Source organism: Epinephelus fuscoguttatus, linkage group LG23 (genome assembly GCF_011397635.1).
Source record: "Epinephelus fuscoguttatus linkage group LG23, E.fuscoguttatus.final_Chr_v1".
Classification (NCBI taxonomy): domain Eukaryota; kingdom Metazoa; phylum Chordata; class Actinopteri; order Perciformes; family Serranidae; genus Epinephelus; species Epinephelus fuscoguttatus.
The window spans coordinates 9,534,438-9,543,541 of NC_064774.1; the positions used below are offsets into that span (position 1 = coordinate 9,534,438).

General features: G+C 40.5%; 1 pseudogene; it reads right to left on the minus strand.

The window, feature by feature from the left end:
* Window positions 1-4,697, minus strand: part of LOC125884448 (NLR family CARD domain-containing protein 3-like) — a 52,709-nt pseudogene extending 48,012 nt beyond the window's left edge.
* Between the last annotated feature and the right edge of the window lie 4,407 nt (window positions 4,698-9,104).

A 9,104-nucleotide genomic window follows, 5' to 3' on the forward strand; every position in this document is an offset into this window, starting at 1 on the left:
CATGAAAACCTCCTGAGTAATGTTGTGCTCCACTGTGAGACGACTTTCAAAAGGCAAAAAGCTCCCTCATGTTTTTCAACAGGCTCTTACTTTGTGTCTGAGGGTCCAGGTTCATTACTGAAGTTTAGAGGATTATGTATGGACCAGTCACTCTTCATAGACAGACAGCTGGATACTGGAGACTCTGCTCTCTGTCTGTGGAAACAACAAATGTTTGACACATATTATTAGTCCTTGTAAAGACCAGAGGAAACATTACAACAAGTCTATATATACACATATATAAACACACACACACACACACACACACACACACACACATATATATAGTAGGGCTGCACGATATTGGAAAAAACTGACATTGTGTTTTTTTCTTTTGGTTTTTTTGCAATATATGTTGCGATATTAAAAAAACACAAGAATTTTCACCAGATGACTTAAAGTAAGAAAAATAAAAAATAGTGTATTTTACTCACCACAACTGCAGAGGCTACCAGCTTCATTTGAAACAGACTACATTATAAACGGTCCATTATTCATTAATCCCTCTGTGATTTTATATTTTTACTTTTAATCCACTCCCGTTGCCTCGATAAAGTTAATGCATCACGCTGTTATTTCAAACTCAACACTTCCTGAAACTGTTTCAAATTAAAAGCCCCTTATAACCTCGGCTGACAGAATCCCTCCATTTTCTAAATAGGATTTTATTGTGAAACATTTGTAGGAACTTGTTGTGGAGGATTCAGTGGCTTTTATGTTTGTGTACGGTGCTTCAAATGTAGCTCCTGCCATCTGCTGACGCTTTTAGGTGACTACAACAACATTTCAGCCGGCACATGAACAGACACAGTGACTCAGATAATAGTAAAAGTAATAAAAATAGGACAAGAATAACCCGATGACATGAAAGACGACCGGGGGATAATTGGTGAGTACCATCGTGTAGTGTGTCATGTGTGTCGGCCAAGTCACGGCACGATTTTATGGCTCCACAATCGTGTGATGTCACATAGTGACTTTCAGAACTGACAGAAAAGTCGTGTAGTGTGAACCAGGCGTAAACCCTCCTTTACTGTTTCTCCCTCTTGCACATCGTTCATTTTCAGTGTGTGACTGCAGCGTGTGCATGAGAGAGGGAGGGGCTGCTGCGTGCTCAGAGAGGGAGAGACAGCGAGAGAGAGGCGAGTGGAGCGGAGCAACGAGCGGAGCTTCAGAACTGCTTTTCTGAAGCAAAACAAAAGTTCTAAAAAAAGAGAAAACATTGCATGTGTCCTGCGATGTGACTATGCAGGAAAGACGGCAAACACATCCTGTTTTCAATAAAAGCTTTCAGTGCAGCCGTTTGTTCTGCTTTTAAAGAAAACATACATTCCAGTTCGTTCAACACATTTAACATAGCAGTTTCAAAACCAGTAGCCATGTTGGTACATTATACACATAAACATATACATGCGTACACACACACACACACACACACACACACACAGCCAACTGCCTGATGAGACTGGCTGAAAATTTTCAAAGACATTGGGAGGGTCGTGACCTTGATTCGGCTCAACTGAGCTTCCAAGCTATAAAAGCTGCCTAATCTGTTGACTTGGCCTCTCCCTTCCTTTCACCTGACATCCACTGAGCATCTTTGGTGCTGAGCTGCACCTTCAACACCTCCACAGAACACCTGACACTCACCCATGCACGGCTTTCATGACTGACTTTGCCGATCTACACACTCCATTGATCATTTAAATTCATTTGAGTTTAATAAATTTGGCGTGTTTTAAGTAAATCTTTTGTGTGGACTCCTTCTTGTCACATACTCTGAGCCAGTTGGTGACAAATGGGGGCTCGTCCGATCCGTTTGGTGAGGCTAAATTTCGCCTTAGTGTTAGACATGAGGCTTGATTTGTTATCTATGATCAATCTGGTTTGTGACTTGTAGTTTGATAATGCTAAATTGAGGTTCAACACTTTTGCGGAGTACACTTTAAAGTGTTTTTGGTATTAGCATTGTGATTGAGTTTTTTGGGAGTATCACACAAGGATTTTTGTTTTAGTTCTTTGTGGTTCATTTTTGTGGATGTTGGAAGGGAGCAGCATTTGTTTCCCCCTTTCTTTGATTGCAAACCCATGTGTTTGGAAATATATATGTATATGGAAATATTTGGTTGAGAAGAATGGTAGGACAACTTCAGTCATCTGGAAACATTTTGGCCTCAAGATGACGGATGTCGAGAAGGAAAAAAAAAAGTCCCAAAAAGTTAATAACTTACAAATTGTGGCGAAAAGGTAGTTTCTTGCAACCCTAGAATTGAGATAAAAATATTCTCAAACGAAAAAAAACTTCTGGTTGCTGATAAGTAGTGTTTAACTTTTGATTTAACACTAAAAATTAAAACCCTCGGTCCACACTGCAGCGCAAGCAGACAGATGCGCGACTCAGAGCAGCATGTGTCACTGACACCAGACTCAGAGCGCAGTGGAACAGTGTCACCATCAGCATATTATTTTACATCAGTAAAATCTATTTTAACTTTATTTTGAGTCACATTGTTGAAAGAATTTAGCTGTCTGTGTTCAAGCAGGATAATAAGTCTCAATTCATGGCACGTCGGGCTTTCTATTTCCTTGTCGGAGATGGTGTTGCGTTCAAGCCCCCCCCCCCCAAAAAAAAAACTGGAGGAAAAAAAAGGCCGAATATTACCTTTTTTTTTCCACAATCGAATCTCGTGCCATCGAATGAAGCTTCAAAGCTTCGAATTTTTGGGGTCAGCCCTAGTATTTATTTTTATTTATTGTTTTTATTGCTATTATATTTTAATTTACTATTATTATTTTATTTTTTTTACTTGTTCCTAATTGATTTCTGGCTGTTCTTTTAAGTTATATTTAAAGTTGAGTTTTGGTGGCGTTTTGAAATCAATGAATAATCGTGTTTATTAATCGTGATTTCAATATCAATCAAAATAATCGGGATTATTATTTTTGCCATAATTTTCCAGCCCAAACATACATACATACACACACACACACACACACACACACACACACACACATATAAACGAGAGGATCACACACACACACGGCTCAGACAATCAAACCACACAACAGTTAAAAACAGTGACATTCAAGAGTGTCGTAGTTTGTAATCATGGTTTTAAACTGGCCTGTAGATACAAGTGCATCAAGTTGTAGCGTTTGCTGTAAGGTGTTTCATGTATGTGCAGCACAAACACTAAAGGCAGTTTTCCCAAGCTCAGTATTTGCACGGGGGACTTCAAGTGTCAGCCAATCACTTCATCGCGAGTGGAATAATGACTATTGGACCAGTTTAATAAGGAGGATACAAAAAGAGCTGGAAATAAATGTGGAATCATGAAATAAAAGTCCCCCCAAAAATAAAAAAGGCCTTTGAAAATGAAAAATAAATAAATACATAAAAGCAGTTTTGTCTTCAGGTCAGTTTACAGTAGAAACAGTCTCTTACTTTGTGGCTGAGGGTCCAGGTCCATTACTGAAGACTGGAGGATTACGCATGGACCAGTCACTCTTCAAAGACAGCTGACAGATGGACACTGGAGACTCTGATCTGTCCCCGTCTGCCTCCAAATCAGCCATCTTCCCAAATCTGACAGAACTGTAACACACATACACAGTGTGTTTGAATTATTGAAGTATTTAACATCACACAGACTGGTGGTCATTCTTAAACTAACATGTGTACAGATATGAAGCCCTGACTGTATCTGACTGATCTTTAATGAAAGCTGTTGTCTTGTATCAAACATGAAGCTCATAGTCAGACACAGTTTATTCAGCCTGTGTAGTTGAGGGGACAGGTCAAACTGATATGATGCTGATTTACAGGAGAATTCATATAAATGGAGGTTGAACCATGAACATAAACTACAGATCGCCTGTAAAGCATTTTAATAAATCAATCTATCAGAATTAAAACAACTGGAGACTGAGAACAAACTGATATATGAGTCTGATTAGATTTGAATAAATCACCATATCTGACAGGATGTGAGTGTTCCTGTGACTTCCTGTACAGACTGAAGGCTGCTGGAAACTGTCAGACTTGACCGCAGCTTTTTGTCACCGCCTCCTGCTGCAGCTCTGATCTCGTCTACTCTCCAGGCGAGGCGCAGGTCATCTCCAACGAGCCTAAAGTTTAGGGAGTGTCCGTGCACTGATCTGATCTGAGGGCGGAAACCAAAACTCACTCTAACAAAGAGCAGGGAGAGCTGACTGTACACTCAACATCTTCCTCTGCAACAAAACTGCGCCACAACCCCTCGGCAGAGTCCCCCTTTTCTCTCTGTGTGTCTATAAACTAGAGCTTTTCACTGTGACGCACATTCAAAGAGTTGACACAAGAGCGCGCCCGAAGCACCGGAGCGCGCAGATCCGTAGCTGCGCGCAGGCCTAAAGCCTGGTTGTAAAAACAGCGTCAGATGATGGTGGTGGTAAAAGCAAGTGTGATGATGAAGCTGTGAAGATGTGGCACTGACCCAACCGACCCTACTCTCCCCTAGAACACACTAAACAATGAATAAACATCAACACTCACCGTGTCTCACACCACCTGTCTTCCTCTCACTGCTCTGTGCAGTTTAAAATGGAGTCTGAACACACCACTGACTTTATACTTTCACTTTCGCTCTTCCTCTCTGTTGGCACCTCCCCCCCTTTGACTCATGGGAAATTATTTATTGACAGTAACACAGAGACTTGAGACTCTGCTGAGAGTCGAGCTTTGGGACTCCTCAGTCTCTGTTATTAGGATTATTATTGTAATCCTAGATATTCTTCTTCTTTCTTCTTCCGAGGAAATCATACTTCCCATGGGTGAAAACTCACTAAACTTTGCACAAAGGTCCAGTCTCATGCCAGATAACTTCAGCTGTAAACTCAAGCCAACAGTCCTGATGGTGGCGCTACAGCAAGCGTCTCAAGTTCAACACTTTGGAAATTCACAACAAATCAACCATACGTGCTACAACTTCACAACTTTCATCAAACTGTAGCCCCAATACTGAAGAAACGTTTGTACATTTAAACCTATTTAAAATGATGAAGTTCATCACTCTGTTTTTTTCAAAAACTGTAAAACTTCTTAAACCTATCTCCTCCCACAATTTTTGCGTAGTCACCATATACATTGAGGGGGACACGAAACTGAGAGACAAATATTATCTTGGAGGACATCATTGCACTTGGTTGACTATTTTTCTATGATCTTAGATGTAACTATTGCATGTTTCCTTCAGATAAAACACATTTTTGACTTGTGAATGAGTCAATGGAATTTCTTGCAATAATGAAAAAATACTGCCAATCATGTCCGCCTGGCACAAACCACATGTTTTGGACAGCTGTGAAGTGACAGAATGTCCCAGCATCATGGTTCTTATATTGCCAGATTCCAGAGAGTCTCTCCTCTTCATATATGGCAGAATATGTCAACTTCCAACTTGCTATGCTGAGATACATGTAAGAATGTAAGAGTTTAGTCACACGGATTGGGTTTTTTTTTCATTGTCTAACATCAGAGACACTGAACACATCAGAGAGACAGCTGTTTGTCGGGCCCTAAGAAAAGTGATTAATTCAATTAACCTCAGCGTGATATTGACAGAATGATGAAAGTATAAGCGAAACTTTCACCAGTCTGTACAATGAGTTCCTAGTTAAAAGTGTGTGTCTGCCCGACAACTAGGCCTATATCTGAGTGGAGCCCCCGCCCGTCCCTCTGCAGCCTCCCTTGTGGCAGCCGCACACAACAAAAGGTCGCTGATGCAGAGATTCACCTTTAGGTTGATTATTTTGTTCCTGTTCAAACATTCACGTGTTCATCACGCCGCCTCTTTCTTGCTCTGGTACAAGAAAAAAAAAACATGTTCCTTCCTGGTGCATCACCTGACACTGACACACCTGCTCCCTATCCGTTATGTATGTGACTCAGTGCTGCCACCTTGTGACCAAAGTGTGCAACAGCAAGTGCGCCTGTGAGGGCCCTCCTCCAACCTGCTGCACATTTTCCTGAGACTCTAGTTACACTGTAGAGAAACTAAGAAGGTGTGCATTTAAGGAAGACTTCAACCCCTAAATCAGCATTTGAATATCCATTACGCATCCTGTATTATGTTGATTTGGTGAAGAGGAATTTTTTATTAACTGAAATCAAGAGCAACAGCATTTAAAGAAGTTTGTAAAAACATAACTAGATGCTAAAACTGTCAAGGAAATGGAACCAGTCCCAATAAAAAGTACAATACTTGTCTCTGAGATGTGCTGGAGGCGATGTATAAAGTGGCGTAAAATGGAAAAACACAACTAGCCTACAAACATGGTTCTTTTCTTAAAGGCTTAAATGCAAATATTTTCAGTTGTTATTACTCATCAGAACTCTTACATTCTTTATTTCCTGTTGTTTCAAAAAATAAAATTAAATGCACTTTTTTAACATCCAATCCACCGTCCAAGAATTGTAAATAATAAAGTTTGTGTATATGAGGAAACCGCTGTGATGTCATTGAATAGTCTCGAACTGACACTTAAAATTATCCTGTTAATAAGCTGTGAATACTCATAGAGGATCCCAGAGAGCAGAGCCTGCAGCACAAGGCGTGTGGGTAGCACCAAACCGCATGTCAGATTTATTTAAATGAATCATCAGAGAGCAGAGCCTGCAGCACAAGGCGTGTGGGTAGCACCAAACCGCATGTCAGATTTATTTAAATGAATCATCAGAGCTGCAGCGTGGGAGTGTTGAGTTTTGGTTTTCATAGACATGTGGAAGTGGGAAAGCAGATCTGCGTCTATAGAGTCCGGTTTTGGAAAGGCGATGGGACAGAATACAAGAAAAGAAAAGACCTCCTCTACAAGATATGCAATACACAAGAGACTAGAATAACAACAGTACTAGGCCCAAAATATAAAAGCTAGAAAGCATGGTGCAGTATGGGCTACATAATGCCAAAAACATTTCACCTATAAGGTAATACTGACCCATTCTTTTTTCCCTGGTGTGGCAGCAATGCGTTTCCGCAGACAAAATAAAAACAAATAAAAACAGAATACAATATTTTGCAAATCTGTTGTGATCTATATTCAGCTGAACGCGGTACAACGACAAGGTATTTCATGTTCAGACTGATAGCTGCAAAATACACCTGTTTGATGCTTTCCTCGGTTACCACACTTGACACAACACTAACAACAAACAACAAGAAACAGCATGTTAGAACAAACAGACCTGCAAGTACTGTCAATTGATTGATATGACATGAAATTATGTTCTGCCTTGTGTTCTCTGCAGTTTGTCATAATATTCACATGCTATCTGTGGAGTGAACCACTGTATTGGCATTCTGCCGTTTACTCATAACAGAGCATTTTCACAGAGCGGTAGCCTACTGGCATTCTTGTTTCCTGTGTGCATGTCTGTTTGCCCCTTGCATTGCACGGTGATTCCGCTTCCTGAGCCTAACCGCACCTTTCCAAGGTCAAATACACAGTCAATTAACGGACACATTCTGTCCTCTGCAGGCGTGTCTGGTGCCTCTTTCACAGACCCTTCATCTTGTCTGTGACTTTACTTGTTTGCAAAATGAGGAAAGCAAACCAAAGAGTGTGCATGATGATGGTGAGAGAGATATAATGAGATGATGGCCATAATGACTCATGTATGTCAAAGCGCCAGACATCAGCCCCTAAGGTGACTAAGGTGACAGGTTCCAGGCTGCAGGGCTGCAAGGCCAGGCGACAGGCAATACTCACTTCTGCCTCTCCAGCAGTGGCAGAGATGTGTGTTACATGCTGCGGAGGGTAGTTATCATCGTCTGCATGCTGCATAGCCATGGACTGATGCCGTATGAGTGCAGTGAAACACACTCACAGGGGCAGGTGGCTGGATCAACATTCGTACTTCACATTTCAACCCATACAGAGGTAGCCTGACTTCATTGTCTGCTCAGGAGTACATCTGAATCTTAAAAGCTCTTTGTCTGTCCAGAATGTTCCCATAGTCAGGGCCAGTTTCCCCAAAAAAAATGAACCCCGAAGGCATTCCATGTTAACATTTTTAGAGGTTTTCAAGGGTGCTGAATCCAAATCTGCTGTATGCCCAGCGAAAAAATGTCCCATAATGCCTAAAATTGAAAAATCCAATATGGCCGCCAGGCTGAAATCTCATTAAGGACTTATTTTTTGACCTAAACAAAATTAAAAAAACAGAGTAAAATGTCTTTTTTGGGGGTTTCATATATGGGGAATTCAATTCCACATTATATATACGTAAAAATTTGGGGGGTTTGGTGGATAAATTGCTGATTATTACTGGAATATTTTAATTTTTGGGTGTTATTTTTGTATTTTCAATGTGCTATACCATGGGAAAATGTTGCCACAAACCTCTACCCCAACCACAAACACACAGACACTCACACATGCACACAAATTGGCCGATGCATGCATAATCCCACTGTGCCCAGCAGTAGAGGCACCTGACACCTTTCTTTTGTTACAGGATGCTTAACTATAACAGTTGACAGGTAAAGTCTTAAAATAACACCAGAACTTTTGTTAAAATGGTGTAATATGTAGTAGTAAAATGTATTTTTGTTGTATATTCAGATCTATAATCAACTATGAGGAAACTGCTTGAAGGTAAAAAAAAAAAATAATAATAATTATGAATCATTCATTACCAAATTTCAGAATAAGTTTACTGTTTGTTTGACTATTAATTAAATTAAATTAAATAAGTGCACAGTCGCCCACGTACAGTTTCACATGGTGTGTGTTTGGGATACAGGTCATAGGAAACTGCAGATTAAATAGTCAGCTGAACCCATTAAGAAGAGCAATGTATTCAGACAGAGTTTTTGTGAATTTGATAGTACCATTGCTTTATTGAAAGTACAGTAGTACCATTGCCAATAGTGGGATAGTTAGTGGGCTCAAACTGTACATTAGTAGTTGAACTGAGACACACTATCACAGCCAATGACCGCATGGGAGGCGAGTAGTGTGTCCAGTTGATAAGGGGAAAGCAACTTCTGAATTTCATGCACTGGAGAATGCTTTGGTGCCTT